This window comes from Saccopteryx leptura, chromosome X (genome assembly GCF_036850995.1).
Source record: "Saccopteryx leptura isolate mSacLep1 chromosome X, mSacLep1_pri_phased_curated, whole genome shotgun sequence".
NCBI lineage: Eukaryota > Metazoa > Chordata > Mammalia > Chiroptera > Emballonuridae > Saccopteryx > Saccopteryx leptura.
This window is the reverse complement of record NC_089516.1, coordinates 121,238,260-121,258,487: the sequence shown is the minus strand read 5'-3', so window position 1 is coordinate 121,258,487 and position 20,228 is coordinate 121,238,260.

The window sequence follows — 20,228 nt, the reverse complement described above, 5'->3', positions numbered from 1 at the left end:
GCCTGATATAAGCAGAATCTGAGGGAGTTCATCATCACTAGCCTTGCCTTACAAGAAATGTTAAGGAAGTCCTTCAACTGGAAATGAAAGGACACTGCAGAGAAAGACAAAAGCATATAAAAAAATAAAGCTTGTTTGTAAAAGTAAACATATAAACAAATACACAATACTAAACTACTAAATATATATATATATGGAATACAATGGAATACTATCGGGCCATGAAAATGAAAGAAATCTTACCTTTTGCTACTACATGGGTGGACCTGAAAACTATTATGTTAAGTGAAATAAGCCAGGCAGAAAAATAAAAATATCTTATGACCTCACTCATTTGAAGAATCCAATGTAAACTGAGGAACAGAATTGAGACAGAGGAGAGATCAAAAGGACCAGAGGAAAAGAGGAAAGAGGAAAAGGGGATGATAGGATGGGATGAATCTGAAGGGAAGGGGGGAGGTCTCTATGGAGAGGGGGTCAAGGGAGATGTTGAGTGGAATAGGGGGGAGGGGGATGCATTCAGGAAGACAGTGGAATCTATGTAAACACAATAAATTAAAATCAATAATAACAAATAAACAAACAAATAAATAATTGAAGTTCCTGGCTGGATTTCTTGATCCATTAGTATTACCCTGATGCATAGAGGCTGCTGGTTCAATCCCTGGTCAGGGAATATACCGAAATAAATTGATGTTTCTGTCTCTCTTTCTCTCTCCTGTCCTCTTTCTTTAAAACCAATCAATAAAATAATAATAATAATTGAAAATAGCCACAATAAAAATGGTCACTGAGTTCAGGGAAATAATGCATGAACAAAATGAGAATATCAATAAACATATAGAAATTATAAAAATGACTCAAACAGAAATTCTAGAGCTGAATAATTAAATAACTGAATAGAAATGCATTAATGGTATTCAACATCAGATTCAGTCAAGCATAATAGAATCAGCAAACTCAAAGACAAGTCATTTCATATTATTTTGTCAGAAATTAAAAAAAAACAGAAGAAAACTAAAGAACTAAAGAGTTATGTTTAAGGGATTTATGAAACATCATCAAATGGACAAATAATATATTCATTAAGTGAGTCCCAGAATGAGAAGAAACAAATATAAGAGAAAAACACTTATTTGAAGAAATAATTTCCAAGCATTTGCCAAACCTGGAAAAGATAACGAGCATTCAGACTCAAGATGCCTAATGTACTTAACTAGGAATAATTCAAAGACCACACTAAGACATATAGTGATGAAACTGCAAGAAGCAAATGACAGAGAATTTTGAAAGCAGCAAGAGAAAAACGACTAATCATTTACAAGGAAGTTACTATAAAACTATCAGATTTCTCAGAAGAAATAATGTAGGCCAGAAAGGAATGGAGTGACATATTTAAATTACTAAAAGAATAATGTCCCAACCAAGAACACTATATGTTGAAAGGACCATTTTTCAAAAATGAAGGAGAAATAAAGTCTGCCTGAGATAAGCAGAATCTGAGGGAGTTCATCATCACTAGCCTTGCCTTACAAGAAATGTTAAGGAAGTCCTTCAACTTGAAATGAAAGGACACTGCAGAGAAAGACAAAAGCATATAAAAAAATAAAGCTTGTTTGTAAAAGTAAACATATAAACAAATACACAATACTAAACTACTGAAACAAAATTTTATAAATCACTTTTATTTCAGATAAAGAAAGTTAAAGATAAAACTATAGAATAACTATAACAATTAAAATATAAAATATATTGATATATAAACAATACAAAAATGTTAGTAGATACACAATATATATACAATATAAATGATGTAATTTTGATATCAATAACAAAGTGTGTGTGGAGAAGAAAAAGTAAAAAAAAATGTATAGTTGAAGTTAGTATCAAGTTCAAATAGATTGTTATAATAATAATGTATTTTATGTAAACTCCTTGCTAATCACAAATGCATACCAATAGAAGTTCCATAAAGGAAAGTGAGAAAGGCGTCAAAGCATGAAAATACAAAAAATCTACAAAATAATAAGAAAGACAGCTGGAGAGAAAAAAGCGACTTAAGAAGGTTATAAGACAGACAGAAAACATTGAACAGAATGACAATAGTTAAGTCCTCTACTAAAAACTACTTTTAATAAAAATGGATTATTGCGACTAATTAAACTACATAAAATCTTTGAAAGTTATAGATTCATAAGAACTGGTTTTTGATAGGCAAAGAGCATAAGAAACAAGACAAATCTATTTTTTTATAAAGTCTCAATCTATATTTTTAGAATGTCATATTGTTCAGTGGACACTAAATTATATACAGATTGTTGAATATATATATATATTTATATATATATATGACTGTAAAATATTGACAATATTTGGTGAAAAAATAAAATAGGGGAAATTCATTAGTAATCTTGCCAGTAAAGCAAAATTACTATAAATATTTTCTTCTCAGTATTTTTCTTTTCTTTTTTTTAATTTATTTTTTTACAGAGACAGAGAGTGAGTCAGAGAGAGGGATAGACAGGGACAGACAGACAGGAATGGAGAGAGATGAGAAGCATCAATCATTAGTTTTTCATTGCGCTTTGCAACACCTTAGTTGTTCATTGATTGCTTTCTCATATGTGCCTTGACCTTGGGCCTTCAGCAGACCGAGTAACCCCTTGTTGGACCCAGCGACCTTGGGTTCAAGCTGGTAGGCTTTTGCTCAAACCAGTTGAGCCCGTGCTCAAGCTGGCGACCTTGGGGTCTCTAACCTGGGTCCTCTGCATCCCAGTCCGACGCTCTATCCACTGCGCCACCGCCTGCTCAGGCTCTTCTCAGTATTTTTCTAATTAAACATACAATTAGTTGCATATAAATTTATAAATTATTTTTTACTTAAAATTTTGTCATTTCACATAGTCTTCAAGGTTAATTTGGTTTTTATATTATTATTTTTTTTGTGTGTGTTTTTCTGAAGCTGGAAACGGGGAGAGACAGTCAGACAGACTCCTGCATGTGCCCGACCGGGATCCACCCGGCACGCCCACCAGGGGCAACGCTCTGCCCACCAGGGGACGATGCTGTGCCCCTCCGGGGTGTTGCTCTGCCTCGACCAGAGCCACTCTAGCGTCTGGGGCAGAGGCCAAGGAGCCATCTCCAGCACCTGGACCATCTTTGCTCCAATGGAGCCTCGGCTGCGGGAGGGGAAGAGAGAGACAGAGAGGAAGGAGGGGGGGGTGGAGAAGCAAATGGGTGCTTCTTCTATGTGCCCTGGCCAGGAATCGAACCCGGGTCCCCCGCACGCCAGGCCAACGCTTTACCGCTAAGCCAACCGGCCAGGGCCGGTTTTTATATTATTATATTTTATATTATTATGTTTCTTATATTTATGTAAATATATTCAGGCTCATTATTGCAGAATGTTGTGTATAAAAAATAAGTAAATAAGCAAATAAATCATTCTAAAAGCTTTGTAATAATTCATTATAAATGTAGTTCTGTTAACCTAATCACATTGGTTATTGAAAAACTTAAATCTCTTTTTATCACTTGGATAATTTCCAGTAATATTTTTCTGCAATTTTTTTTTCAAAATTTACTATCTTTTTTGATTAGGTTGTGCAATTAGAATCTGTATGGAAGGACTTAAAATTTTTATGACTCTTGATAAATACTAAAACATGAATTTCTAAAAGTTCTGAATCAGTATGCCCTGTTAGTACTAATGTACAAGCCAATTTCCCAAACACTCTTGTAACTAAAAAAGAGATAATATTTCAAGAACATTAAAACTTTAAATTGCTGGGGTCACTATTTGTCATCAATAATTTTAAATTATGTAACCTAATAAACTTTTTGACTTTTTGTATCCTCTTATAAACTCCCTCTCCAAAGCTTTAATATTAGAATAGTTATGAGAAATTTTGATGTTAGTAATAGGTTTTTTCCCCTTTTATTTCTTTTATGTGAGATTACTTTTCAATTAGTATTATATAAGGAGGTGGTATATAAGCACAAAACAATTATAATTTACTTTTTAAGTTTATTGACTCTATGGTAGAGAAAAGTACTGAGAAGATTTGAACCTTGTTTTTTTCTAAATAACAAGCATGTGTGGGATAGAGATATTTGTTATGATTAAGTAAAAATAAAGTAAGAATAAGGGGTTTCTTTTCAATAATAACAATTTGTCATCTTCAAAGCCAGCTGAAACTTTTGGAAATGTGTAATCTAAATGATATTGGGCTTCTGATGATTACTCGTAGCTTGAGCTATGTCTGGTATGGCTTCACTCCTCAGAGTCTCTATGACAAAACTTCTGAAAGCACTATAGAACAGAGAACCTATGAAATAATCCAGTTGTCCACAGTAGGCTCACAGTTTTTTCTCTATCGGTATTTTAGACATCATTCATTATGACTTCCAAGCCTCTCAGTCCTTTTATGTCCTCATCTCTATGGAGTTCTCAGCTTTCTTTTAGCAGCCCATTCTCACAGTCACACCATAGACCATATCATTCTCTATAACTGTCATGGCCATAATCACTAAGCTAATGCATCTGTTCTCTATCCAAAGCTTCACCTTTATGGCCTACAATCCATTGATCACTCCATTCTATACTATTAGATTAGACTTTTTAAATTTAATTTATTGGGTGATACTAGATAACATAATTATACTGGGTTCAGGTGCCCAATTCCACAATGCATCTTTTTACACACCATTGTGTGTTCACCCCACCAAGTCAACTCTTTGTCCATCACCATTTATCCCCCATATACCCTACTCAACTTCCGCCACCCCCAGCAGTCAACAAAGTAGTTTGTCTCCATGAGTATTTTCTTCTTTTTCTTTTCTTTTCTTTTGTCTTTTTGTTTGTTTCCACCCACCTTACCCAGAAACCCCCAGAGCTGCCAGCCTGCTTTATATCTATGAGTCTGTCTCTATATTGCTTGTTAGTTCATTTTGATCATTTCACATATGAGTGAAATCATATGGTACTTGTATTTCTCTGACTGGCTTATGTCACTAAGAATAATGATCTCAAAGTCTATCCATGATGTTACAAAACATAAAATTTTTCTTCTTTTTATGGCTGTGTAGTAATTCACTGTGTAAATTTACCACAGCTTTTTTATGCACTCATTTATTGATGGGCTTGTGGACTCTTTCCAGATTATGGTTACTGAAAATATCACGGTAATGAACTAAGGGTTCCTATATTCTTCCAAATTAGTATTCTGAAAATCTTACAATATATTACCATGAGTCAGATCACAGGGTCAAAAGGAAATTCCATTTTTTAAGTTTTTGAGATATTAAATAGTGTTTTCCGCAGTGGCTGTACCAATCTACATTCCCATAATTTCACTAATAATGGCCATCCTGACAGAAATGAAGTCATATCTCATCATGGTTTTAATTTACATTACTCTGATATTAGTGATGTTGAGCATCTTCTCATGTCTGTTCACCATCTGTACGTCCTCTTAGAATAGACAAAGTATCTATTTAGGTCCTTTGTCCATTTTTTAATTGAACTTTTTAGTCTTTGGGTGTGAGTTTATAACTTTATTTTAAAATTTGGATATTAACCCATTATCAGATATATCAGTGAAAATATTCTTTTATTCAGTAGGTTTTCTTTGCATTGTGTTGATAGTTTCCTTAGCTGTGCAAAAACTTTTTAGTTTGATATAGTGCCCTATGTTTATACTTTCTTTTGTTTTTCTTGCCTGAAGGAGAAATATCAGACAAAAAAATAATGCTACTGAATATGTCTAAGATTTAAGTGCCTATAATTTCTTCTAGTATTTTTTTTAGAAACAGGGAGAGAGATAGCAAGAGAGAGAGGAACAGACAGAAATGTTGGGAAAGAAATGAGAAGCATCAACTCACAGTTGTGGTACTTCAGTTGTTCATTGATTGATCCTCATATGTGCCTTAACCAGGTGGCTCCAGCTGAGCCAGTGTACCCTGGCTCAAGTCGGTGACCTTGGACTTAAACCAGTGACCTTGGGCTTCAATTCATCAAGTGTTCGGCTCAAAGTATTATCCATGGGGTCATGTCTATGATCCCTTGCTCAAGCCAGCAACCTAGGGATTACAAACCTGGGTCCTCAGCATCCCAGGCCAATATTCTGTCCACTGTGCCATTTCCTGGTCAGACTTTTGTAAGATTTTTATAATTTCAAGTCTCATACTTAGCTCCTGAATCCATTTTGAGTTTATTCTTGTGTATGGTGTAAGAAGGTTGTCTAAGTTCATTATTTTGCAGGTATGTGTTCAATTTTCTCAACACCATTTATTGAATAGACAGACTTAATCCCATTATATGTTCTTCCTTTTTTGTTAAATATTAATTGAACATAAAAGCTTATGTTTATTTCTGGGTTCTATGTTTTGTTCCATTTATCTATATACATGTTCTTATGCCAATATTAGGCTGTTTTGATTAAAATGGTCTGTGGTATAGCTTAATATCAGGCAGTGAGATACCTCCCACTTTGATTTTCACCCTCAAGATTGTCAAAGTTATTTGTAATTTTATTTTTGGTTCCACATAATTTTTTGGAATATTTGTTCTAAATCTGTGAAGTATTCCATGAATATTTTAGTAAGTGTTATAATAAATCCATAGATTGCTTTGGGTATTATGGACATTTTAATGTGTTGATTATTTCTATCCATGAACGACATGGCATATGCTTACCCTTATTTGATTCTTCTTCAATGTGTTTTTTCAATGTCCTAATTTTCTGAGCACAGTTTTTTCTTTTTTCTTTTTACATTTTTGATTAAATTTATTGCTAGGTATTTCATTTTTTATGCAATTGTAAATGGAAAATTATTCTTAGTTTTCTTTTCTGATAGTTTCATATTGATCTATAAAATATAACTGATTTTTGCATATTTATTTTATATACTGCTGCATTACTTTATTATTTATCAGTTCTAGTAGTTTTCTTTTGGTGAAATCTTTAGAGTTTTTTATGTATAGTATCATTTCATGTGAAAATAATGATGGTTTTACTTCTTCTTTTTCAATTTGAATGCCATTTATTTCCTTTTTTTTAATTGCTCTGGCTAAGAATTCCAGTACTATGTTGAATAAGACTGTTGATAGTGGACAACTCCATTTTATTCCTGATCTTAAGGGAAATACTTGTAGTTTTTGTCCACTGAGTATGATATTGGCTATAGGGTTGTCAAATATGGCTTTTATTATGTTGAGGTATGTTTGCTAAATTTTGTTCACTCTCCTCCATTTCCTACTTTGATTTTATGGTTCATAATTTTAATAACACTCTAAACTCACTTGTTTTTTTGTCTATATTCACACCATCTGAAAAATGAGTAAATGGGTGAGTCTTGTTACTTACATTTTATATATCTGCATCTCAATACTATTGATTCAGAAATCTACCAAAAGAAAGATGGATGTTTGTAAATTTATAACCACTGGCATTCTCTTAACAGCCAAACCTTCCACAAGGAAATGTGCCTCTGTTTTCTTAACTCCCACTAATTCTTTTATGTGTCCAATCTGCATTCTACCAAACATTTCTCGCTTAATATAACCAGTGACTTTCAAGTCAATAAGTAAATAAACATTTTTAAATCCGCAACTTTACCTCTCAACAACATATGATATTGTTGCAAATTAATTCATGCTTGAATCATTCTCATCTTGGTTTCCAAGATACAATAATCCCTGGTTTTCCTCTTATAGAACTGTTCAATCTTATCTATTCTTCAGACTTAATCTCTGCTAACTGTACCGTAATAAGTGGTGTTCCTCAGGGTTCAATTTTTTTCTCTCTTCTCATAACTTAATCAATTTTAAGATATTCTCCTCTATGTCCTACACTTCATTGATTGCTAATGAATATCTTAATGTCAACCTTCTTTCTTGATTTTGGAGAGCATATCTGACTTCCTACCTAGTACCTCTTCTTATCATTTTAAACTCAACATAATACAAAGCTAAATTCATAATGCCCAGCACCTAGAGATCTTCAGTACTCTTCTCAATATTCCTTACCTGATACTATATCCATCCATGCAATAATGCCAAACTAAAAAACTGACAGTCTTTCTTGATACTTCCCTTTTCTTTAGCCTTACAAATTCATCAATTGTAGGTTTTTTTTCCCTATAACTCTAGAATCTGTGTACTGAGACATGGAGATTTTACCTTTTATATACTTATTTAATTTACTATCCTATTAGTTTAACATATTGTTTCTTTGGTTGTTTATGTAGTTTCTTAATTCAGCTACTTGACTATACTTTTTTTTTTGTTTCTGAAAATGTGGAATTAAAGTCAACATGATTTAGTGAATGGATGCAGAGATGGAAGAAAGAGGAGTCTTAGCTGGTGCGCAAGGGTTTTTTTGGTTGTGTGTGTGTGTGTGTGTGTGTGTGTGATAGAAACAGAGAGAGGGACAGATAGAAACAAACAGACAGGAAAGAAGAGAGATGAGAAACATCAATTCTTTGTTGCAGCTCCTTAGTTGTTCATTGATTGCTTTCTCATATGTGCCTTGACCAGGGGGCTACAGCAGAGTGAGCAACCCTTGCTCAACCCAGAAACATTGGGCTCAAGCCAGTGACCTTGGGCTTCAAGTCAGTGACCTTTACGCTTAAGCCAATGACCATAGGATCATGTCAATATTTCCACCCTCAAGCCAGCAAACTCACACTCAAGCTGGTGTGCCCACACTCAAGCCAGTGATATTAGGGTTCCAAACTTGGGTCTTCTACATCCCAGTCCGATGATCTATCCACTGCATCACTGCCTGGTCAGGATGTGTCTAAGTTTCTTTTATTTGAGTATCTGTGTAGGGGATATTTCTAGTCATTGTGCTAGAGAACACAGGAAGAGGATTAATTTTGGGACTTCAGAAGTAATCTGTGTGCAGGTGGTATTTGAAGACTTATGGTTGGATGAGATCAGTTGGAGTGTAACCAAAAAAGGAAGTTAGAGAAAGACAAATACCATATGGTTTTACTTATTCGTAAAATTTAAGGAATAGCAACAACAACAACAAGATGAGGAAACAAGGTTATGGTTAGTTGGCTAAGTGGGAGAACATCAGCCTGGCATGTGAATGTTCCAGGTTCAATTCCTGGTCAGAGTACACAAGAGAAGCAGCCAACTGATTCTCCACTCCTCTCTCACCTCTCTCTCTCTCTCTTTCTCTCTCTTCCCTTCTTGCAGCCATGACTCATTTGGTTTTAGCACACACATCCTGGGCGCTTGTGGAGGAATAATATATAACAAATATATATGAATTTGAACTCAATTGTACATGAACAATAAGGGTCACAAAAAATGGTTATAAGAATGACAGTCATTTACTCAGTGTGGGATAAAACATGCTTCTGTGGTTTCTCCTGAAGCCAGGGAGGATGATCTTAACATGTCCTGCTTTCCCTGAGGCTGATCAGATGTGCAGTTTCCCTTGAAGCCAGGTAGGACATTCTTATCACTTGACTACCAACCTTGTTAATTATTCTGGAATGTGGTGACCTTTCTGTGTTCCTAGAGGCTATGCATGAAGGTCCCTCATGTAGTAGCTTCCAGCAAAATTTTTTTCTTTTCTTTTTTTTTTTTAATTTTTTTTTTAATTTTTTATTTTATTTATTCATTTTAGAGAAGAGAGAGAGGGAGAGAGACAGAGAGAGGAGAGAGAGACGGGGGAGGAGCTGGAAGCATCAACTCCCATATGTGCCTTGACCGGGCAAGCTCAGGGTTTTGAACCGGCGACCTCAGCATTTCCAGGTCGACGCTTTATCCACTGCGCCACCACAGGTCAGGCCAAAATTTTTTTCATAGAATAGGTGGGTTTTCAGACCACCCCAGAAGCTCTAGAGAACTCTTCCTCATCTACACACATGGCAAGTGGTCCATGTTGAAGCCCAGGCTGTGGCTTCCTGGTCTTACAGTATATTTCTTCATGGTTTGCTGAGAATTAAACATATTTATAATTCTCTTTCTTTTAGTCTGTTTCTTTAACTAGTCATTACACTAGAACCAAGGCTGATGTTTCTCTATTTGGTGATGTTGTGTAGAGATATTAGTCAAGATCCTAAGATGATATTTCTCTGTCTGGTGACGTTGTGTAGCGTATCATTGTGTTAATTCTTTTTCTTTATTCTACTTTAAATTACATAAGTCAAGTCTTTTTTGATTTTTCCTTGATTATTTTTAATTGTTATGAATCATAATAAACTCTCCCCTAAAATTCATCCATGAGTAATTGAATATCTGTACCATGCCTTCTGCACAGCACAGCACTGAGGATGACTCCATAAAGCCTCCACCTCAGGTGCTAAAAATAGGTCAGTTGTAAGCATGAACCCAGATGGGCAGAGCATTGATGTGAGACAGGGGTTGCTGGGTGGATCGAGATGCATGTGGAAATCTGTCTTTCTATCTCAATTTCTCTTACTTGGAAAAAAAAGAAAAAATATGAACAAACAAAATAGAAACAAAATTATATATGCAGAGAATGAACTGATGATTAACAGAGAGGACGTGTGTTGAGGGACCTGATAAAAAAGCATAGGAACTTCAAACTGGTAGTTGCAAAATTGTCATGGGGATGTCAAGCATAACACAGGAAAGGTCACCAATAATATTGTTATAACTATATATGGTGCCAAGTCAGTACTTGAAATATCAGAGATCATTATTGAGCATATGATTATCTAACAAATCTTCTGTACACTTGAAATTAGTATAGAATAATAGTGAATGTAAAGTGTACTTGAAAAATAAAATTAAAGAAAAAAGAAATGGAAGAAAAGGCAAAGCTAGGAAAATAGTATTACTATTTTAAGTAACATATTGTTATTTTTAATTTTTATTCTTTTCCAAGTGGGAGGAGGAGAGACAAAAAGATTCCCACATGTGCTTCAACTGGAATCTACCTGGTAATCACTATCTAGGACTAATGCTTTGCCCATCTGGGGCCATGATTGCAAACGAGTTATTTTTAATGCTTGAGGTAGAGGCTCCATGGAGTCAACCCCAGCCCTTGGGCTTATGTGCTTGAACCAAAGAAGCCATAGATGTGGGATGGAAAGAGAGGAAGGGAGATATAGATGTGCAGGAGTAGATGGTCACTTTTCCTGTCTGCCCTGACTAGAAATAAAACCCAGGATATCCAAACACTGGGCCGACTCTGTACCACTAAGACAACAGTCTGCGTCTAATTTTCAGTAATGCATTGTTTTAGTTTTCATTATTATTTTATTACTTATTTATGTATTTATTTAGACAGAGAGAGAGAGCAAGACAGGGACAGACAGACATAAAGGGAGAGAGATGGGAAGAAACAACTCATGGTTGCAGTACTTCAGTTGCTCATTTATTGTTGTCTTATATGTGGGTTGACCAAGGGGCTCCAGCTGAGCCAGTGACTCCTTGTTCAAGCCAGCGACCTTGGGCTCAAACCAGTGATCTTGGGCTTCAAGCCAGTGACCTTTAGGGTCAAGTCAGGGACCATGAGGTCATGTCTATTATACCACACTCAAGTCAATGATTCTGCTCTCAAGATGATTAAACCTGCGTTCAAGAAGAATGAACCCACACTCAAGTCAGTGACTTTGGGGTTTCAAACCTGGAATCTCTGCATCCCACGCTGACACTGTATCCACTGAACCACCACATGGTCAAGTGATATTGTAATTTCTTTATTCTCATTGATGTATACTATTCTTCTGTATGAATATGGCAAAATTAATTCATCAATTTTCTTGTTGATGAGGATAAGATGGTTTCCAGTTTAGAATTATTAGAAATAAGATTACTATTAACATTCTTGTATGTATATTCAGGTACATATATGCAAGAGTTTCTTGGTTTCTTGGAGTATAATACCAATTTCAATGTATTTGTTAGAGCATTTGTATGTGTATCTTTAAGCTGACTAGATAATGTCAGTTTTCTAAAGTGGTTTACCAAATTGTATTCTTATGAGAAATACACATTAGTTTCTCTTCCTTTTCATTCGTGTCAATATTTAATATTTATACTCTTAAACTCCTTAATTTTATTCAGTCTTGTGGCTGAGTTATAATGTTTGATTGTAATTTAAAATTTATTTATATGGTGGCTAATATACTTATATATTGCTGGAAGACATGTGCTTGTCTTCTTTTATGAAACACCATTTCATATATCTTGGTCATCCCGTTCTTATGTATTCTGCACACAAATCCAATACATACCAGTTTTATATTTAAAAAATAAATTCTACCATATGGTAGAAGTTAATTTTATTCTCATTTCAGAGTCATCTCATTGAATGAACAGAAATTATAACTTTTGATGTAATTAATTTATTCAACTTAGCCATAATTGATTTTTAGTGTATGATGTAAAGTTGGAGACTAAATTGATTTGATCCATATGGATACTCAGTTTTTACAGACCCCATTGTTAAGGTACTTCTATTTTACTGCTGCTCTGCAGTGTGACATCTGTAATATCTATTCTGCTTCATTGTTTTTTATCAGAGAAGAGAGGCTGTTATTTGCTTTAACTATTGAATCTTTAGTAACTGAAATGTTATCTGATGCTTCATAAACATTAAATAAATATTTTTAAATTAATAAATAAAATAGTATGATCCACTGATAAAATTATAAATTGTATCAATACTTATTTATTAGAATTCAATCATACCAAGGGGAACTGACTAAAAAGAAAATATATCTGCACTATTACAATGATGTGATTGTTGCTTATATACTAAAGAAATAGTTGTCATTGACAAATGGCTTCCTTAAGGAAGAAAACATATACCAACCATGTTAATTAACCTCATATTAACCTCATATTATCATAAAACAGAGAGTCTCTTCATCAGAAGAATTAGATCCAAACTGGGCATATGTTAACTTCCACATGTATCTTGATCAACTTTTACTCAAATTGTTTGAGAAAATTTTAATTCTGAACCTTAAAACAATAAATAAATGGGATTCTTACTTTAAAATACTTAACAAGTATTTTTCAATTAATTTTAGACAATATAGTTTTCTCTTCTTTCTCCTCCTTCTCCTCTTCTTCATCTTCATCTTCACCTTTGTTTAATTACTATGTAACTATTTGTGAAATTTTATTTCTAACAGATTGTACTTCTTCTGCATACATATCTTAAATATATTTTAAAACTTCAGATCTACATTAATGACTAACTGTCCTGAAACAGTAATTCTAATAAAATATTTTAAATTTAAAATCTTGTTCTAAAACATTAACCACAGTCTTACAGCCTTTTGCATTAATATAGCATTTTTCAAAGCTATTATGTTTACCTTATATCCAATATACCTCTCCTCTCCATTTATTTATTTATTTATTTATTTATTTATTTATTTATTTATACTCTTTTGTGAGAGAGACAGAGAGATAGAGGAACAGACAGACAGGATGGGAGAGGGATGTGAAGCAATAATTCTCTGTTGAGGCAACTTAGTTGTTCATTACTTTTTTTTTCATATGCGTTTCCATTGGGGGGCTCCAGCTCAGCCAATAACCCCTTGCTGAAGCCAATGACTTTGAGCTCAAGCCAATGACCTTGGGCTTCAAGCCAGCAACTTTTGGTGTCAAGCCAGTGACCAAGGGGTTGTGTCTATGATCCCACAGTGAAGTCAGTGACCCCTTGCTCAAGTTGGTGAGACCGTGCTCAAGTCATATGAGCCAATGCTCAAGCCAGAGATCTTTGGGTTTCAAACCTGGGTCTTCTGCATCCCAGTTTGATGCTCTATCCACTGCACCGCTGCCTGGTGAGGCATCTCTCCTAGCCTTATGAAACGTTAGTGTGTTATTTATTAGCACTTGCTTATGTTGTGATCTCTTCCCATATGCAGGGCTAATGGCATTTTTAAAATAATTTTGGCTTCTAGCTGAATTGGTTCTACTTTAATTAGAAGTGATGCGATTTGGAATACATGGACAATTTAATAATTATTTTCAAAAAGTAAAAATAAACACAAAAACACTCATACAAAATGTATATGCAATAACTTAGTATTGCATTTAAAAACTTGGCTTTGTATAGTGAAGTAGAAACAGCACTTTATACTTTAATATAAAAGAAGAGTAAAATGAAAAATAGTTGATGAAAAAATAGCTTCTCTCTCTCTCTCCTGGAAACAATCTAAGTATCCATTGGGAGTTGAATGAATAAAATATTTTGTATATCTATCTATTATCTATTTATCTATTTATCTATCTATCTATCTATCTATCTATCTATCTATCTATCTATCATCTCTATCATCATCTATTTATCTATTTTTATATAATGTGTTGCATATATATATCAATATAACTATATGTTATATTTATATATCTATATACTGTAATATCATTTTAAAGAAGGAAATGTTGCTATGAGACATCATGGATAAACTTACTGGCTATTATGTTATGTGAAATAAGCCATACATTGACAAATACTGCATGGTTTCACTTTATGTGGAACTTAATAAAAGTTAAACATATAAAAACAGAGTAGAATGGTGGTTGACAGTTTCTGGAGGTTAGGGGAAATAGGAAGATGTTGGTCAAAGGGAACAAAGTTTTAGTTATGCTGGATGAATAATTTCTGGATATCTAATCTACAGCATGGTGACGATAGCTAATACTACTGTATTGTATGTTCAGAATTTTGTGAAAGTACATCTTAGGTGTTCTTACATGTAAAAAATGGTAACCATGTGAGGTGATGCACATGTTAATTAGCTTGACTGAGGTAATAATATCATAATGTATATTTATAAACATATGTTCTGCCTTTGACATATATATGTAACTTTAATTTGTCAATTATACATCAATAACTTAAAAGTAATAACATACTAATAAAACAATGATATATTGCTCAGAAAGATATTTTATTTTTCAGTAATATTGTGTGGCATACATCTAACATATTCACATTGTTTTATGAAGAAACAATAGAAAAATTCACAAAATATTCATTTTTAAAGGACATACCAAATATAAGTATGACTTTAAAAAATAGCATGATTTTGAAGTTAATGTGGAAAAGAGCCTACTAAGCTTTTAACTATTCACAATACAGCCATTTGTCAGCTTCAAGTAATGCAATTCCTTTAGATGGTGCCTGGATAGTCTTCTCATCTTCTATAGCTTGAAAACATGTTTCTGTGTAGAGTGAAATATCATAGTAACATGGAGAATAGTCTAAATATTTCAAGAGTGTTGTCACAGTGTACAAGAAATTACTTGTCACATACCTAGATTATACAATTTTCTCTCCCAGGCAGCTAAATTGACTCTACAATTCCCTGAAAAATAATATCAGTTTCTTCTTCAAGTAATATCTACTTCTTTTTTTCAAGTTTTATTCATCCATTTATTTATTTATTTAAAGTACATTGCACTTCTTTAGATCTAACACATAACAAGCTATTTACTTGAATATTTAAAGATATGTAATATAGTTTTATTTTTGAATAAGATAGAAAACTAGTTGAAGTTTTGACATCTTTTCCTAATTCTAACATCTGAAAGAAATGGATATTAATAATTCTAAAAACTGCCATTACCAATAAACTCAAAAATATTAAAAAATCTCTAGAAAATGCAAAGTGGAAAGTTGACAATTATTTTTATAGAGGTTTGTAAATTGGAGCAAGAAATGAACAAGGTGTAGGTAAGCATTTGTTCAAAGTTTTTAGTTCATTAATAAATTCAAAAGTATTTTTATTCAGAAAATCAAATTTAATGGGGTGTTATTGATCAATAATAAGTGGTTTCAGGTAAACAGCTCTGTAACATTTGAACTGTTGATTGTGAACCCATCACTCAAACTCAAATCATTCTCTGTCATCACATACTTGTCCCTCTTTACTCCCCAATCCTTACACCACCCCCCACTGTAAACACTTCACATTTATCTATGTCCATGATATTCAGTTTTATATCCCACCTATGTGTAAAATCATAAAGTTTTTAACTTTTTCTAATTTATTTATTTTACTCAGTACAAAATTCTCAAGGTCCATTTATGTTGTAAATGGCAGTTTGTCATCATTTCGTATGGCTGAGTTGTATTCTGTTGTATAGGTGTACCACATCTTTTTTATCCACTTCTATATAAAAAAAAACTGGTTGTTTCCATGACTTGGGCACTGTGAATAGTGCAGCAATAAACATGGGGGTGTTTGTGTCTTTACTTACAATGTTTTTAAGTTTTTTTCCTACAAACCCAATAGAGGAATTGGTGCACCTTATGGTAATTCTATTTTTAATTTTTGGAGGATTCACCATACTTTCTTCCATAATGGCTGTACCAGTTTATATTCCTATGAGCAGTGAATAAGAGTTTCTTATTCTAAACAGCCTCTCCAGCACATATTATTATTTATCTTGTTGATAATAGCCAATCCAACAGTTGTGAGGTATCTCATTGTAGTTTTTACTTGAATTTCTCTAATAGCTAGTGAAGATAAGCATTTTATCATATATCTGTTGGCCATTTGTATTTTTTCTTGACACAAGTATCTGTTTAGGCCTTATCATTTTTTTTTAAAGAAAGAAAGAGAGAGAGAGAGAGAGACAGAGAGAGAGAGAGACAGATAGGGACAGACAAGGGCAGACAAATGAAAAGGAGATGAGAAGTTTTAACTCATAGTTGTGGCACCTTAGTTGTTTATTGATTGCTTTCCAAAATGTGCCTTGACGAGGGTGCTCCAGCTGAGCCAGTGACACCTTAATAAAGCCAGTGATCCAGCACTCAGGCTACTGAGCACTCATTCAAACCAGATGAGCATACACTCAAGTTGGCAACCTCAGAGTATGGAACCTGAGTCTTCAGCATCCCAGGCTGATGCTCTATCAACTGTGCCACAACCTGGTCAGGCTCTTCCATTTTTAAAATAATATTGTTTACTTGTTTGTTGCTGAGTTTACATATTTTTTATATTAACCATTTAGCAAAGTTATTGTTTGCAAATATCATCTCCTATTTTGTTGGCTGCCTTTTTGTTGTGTTGTCAATTTCTTTTGCCATGCATAAGCTTTTTAGTTTAATATACTCTCATCCTTCTATTTTGCCCATACTTCCCCTGCTTTTGGGGTCAAATTAATAAATTGTTCTCTATGGGTAAGGTTCCTACGATTAGGACCTATGTTTTCTTCTTTGTAATTTATTGTTTCAGATCTTATACAGGGAGTCTTCAGGTTACAAAACAGTTCCAATTCTACAACAGTGACATAACTTAAATTTTGGTGTAAGTCAAAACATAACCTACCCTAAGTCACTTATGTTTAGGAGCAATAAGAAGGGCCAAAATGTCACCAAACAAAGCAATACAAATGAAACACTTGCAATTTTAACTGTCCAAAATGGCATAGATAAGCTTACTGGAGGATTTCAATTATGTCACTCATATAACTTATTTCTGCATATTTTTATGCTGTGTACAACCAAACCAGTTTGCCCATGTAGTCCATAAGTATGATGGTAATAGCATAAGCTGAAATATTCATGGCTCAATTTTTTAAAGTTTTCATAAAACTGAGCCTCAAAAATTCAAAACCTCTTATGTCAAGAGTGTTATAACCAAAGGACCCCCTGTATATAGGCATTTTTTTCCATTTTGGATTAATTTTTGAGCAGGACGACAAACTAGAGTCAAGTTCCATTCTTTTGCTAGTGTATTTGCAATTTTTCCAGCATCATTTATTGAAGTGTCTTTCTTTTATCCACTGTGTGTTTTTTGCTCTTATGTCAAAGATTATTTGTCCATTTACATGTGGATTCATTTCTGGGATCTTGATTCTGTTCCATTGGACTTGTATGTCTACTTGTCTGCCAGTATCATACTGTTTTAATTTTCATGGCTTGGTAGGTAGTACAATTTGAAGTCACGTAGTGTGATACCTCCAGCTTTGTTCATTTTTCTTAGGATTGTTTAAGTTATTTGGGTTTTTTTATGATTCTATACAAACTTGGTGATTTTTTGTTCTATTTCTTTAAAAAATGACATTGGGATTTTAATGGGCATTGCATTAAGTTTGTATATTGCTCTGGGTAATTTGACCATTTTAACTATGTAGATTCTTCCAATCCATGAACATAGAATATGTTTGCATTTCACTGTGTCTTTTTCAATTACTTTCAATAATGCTGTGTCATTTTCAATATAAAGGTCCTTCACATCTTTTGTTAAATTTATTCCTAGATATTTAGTGGGACTTTTTTGTTTGTAATTGTGAAATAAATTGTATTTTGAGTTCATTTTCTGAACTTTCACTGTCAGAGTGTAGAAAGCAATCGAATTTGTATATTGATTTTGTATCTTGATATTTTCCTGAATTGGTTTTTTGTTTCTAATATGTTTTCTATGTAGTCCTTGGGGTTTTCTATATACAGGATCATGTCATCTGCGAAAGTGATACCTTTCCTTCTTTCCCTATGTACATGTCTTTTATTTCTTTCTTATGACAAATTGTGCTTGCTAAAACCTCCAGAATTCTGTTGAATAAGAGTGGAGAGAGGGGGCAGCCTTGTCCTGTTCCTGATTTTAGAGAAAAAGCCTTAATTTTATCACCACTTAGTATGATATTAGTTGATAGTTTGTCATATATAGCCTTTCTTATATTGAGGTACTTCCCTCTATACCCCTTTTATTGAGTGTTTTAAATATAAAGGCATGTTGTATTTTATTGAATGCCTTTTCTGCATATATTGTTAGAATCATATGATTTTTTTTCTTAGTATTATTGATTTGGTATGTTAAGTTGATTGACTTATGTATGTTGAATCACTCTTGTGCTCATGGAATGGATTTCGTTGATCATGATGTATCATTTTTTAATGTGTTGTATTTGATTTGTTAGTATTTTAAGATTTTTGCCTTTTTATTCATTAGAGATATTGGTCTGTAGTTTTTGTTTGTTTGTTTGTTTGTTTGTTTTTCTGTTATCTTTGCCAGGTTTTATATCCGGGTAATAATGGCATCTTAAATTTTTTTAGGTTGTATTGCTTTTTCTATTTTTGAGGGGAGACTTTGAGAGAGATATATAACCAAATCTGCCCTGAAGATTTGATATAAGTCATTAGTATATCCATCTGGTCCTGAAATTTTGTTCATGGAGAATTTTTGATAGTTTTTTCCTATTTCCTCCTTGCTTATGAGTATATTTAGGTTTCCCAATTCTTTGTAATCAGTTTTGAAAGGTTGTATTGTTTTAGAAACTTATCCATTTCTTCTAGGTTGTTATATATGGTGGCATATAATCTTTTATACTATTCTAGTGTGATGCTTTTTATATCTATGATACCTGTGGTAATTTCTCATCTTTCATTTCAGATTTTGTTTATATGAGTCTTTTCTCTATTTTCCTTTGTGAGTCTAGACAAGGGGTTGTCAATTCTATTGATCATTTAAAAAAACCAGTTTTTTGTTGTATTAATTTTTTTCTATAGTTTTTTTTGTTCTTTATTTTATTTAGTTCTCTCTAATATTTACTATTTCCTTTCTTCTGCTGACTTGAGTTTCCTTGTCCTTTTTTTTCTAGTTTTTTAAAGATGTGATGTTAGGCTGTTTACATGAGATCTTTCTTGCTTCTTGATAGAAACCTATAATAATATAAACTTTCTGCTTATTACTACTTTTACTGCATCTTAAAAATTTTTACATATTGTCAAGTCATTCTTGTTTGAATGTATAAACTCTTATTTTTTATATTTTATTTTTATTATTATTATTTTTTTAATGAGAGAGACAGAGAGAGACATATAGGGACAGGCAGGCAGGAAAAGAGAGAGAGATGAGAGACATCAATTCTTTGTTGTGGCACCTTAGTTGTTTATTGATTGCTTTCCTGCACTTTGACAGGGAGTCTAGAGCAGAATGAGTCACCCCTTGTTCAAGCCAGTGACCTTGGCTCAAGCTAGTAACCGGCATTTTAAGAAAACAATGTTTGAGTTCAAGCCAGTGATCATGAGGTCATATCTATGATACCATGCTCAAAACAGATACCCCACACTCGAGCTGGTGAACCTGCACTCAAGCCAATGACCCTGGAGCTTCGAATTGAAGTTCTTTGCATTCCAGTCCAATGCTCTATTCACTGCACCACTGCCTGGTTAAGCTGTATATAACTTTTAATCTTTACTATTTCTTCTTATTTGACCAAGTCATTATTTAAAATTGTGTTGTTTAATTTCAAAATTTTCGTGTTTTTT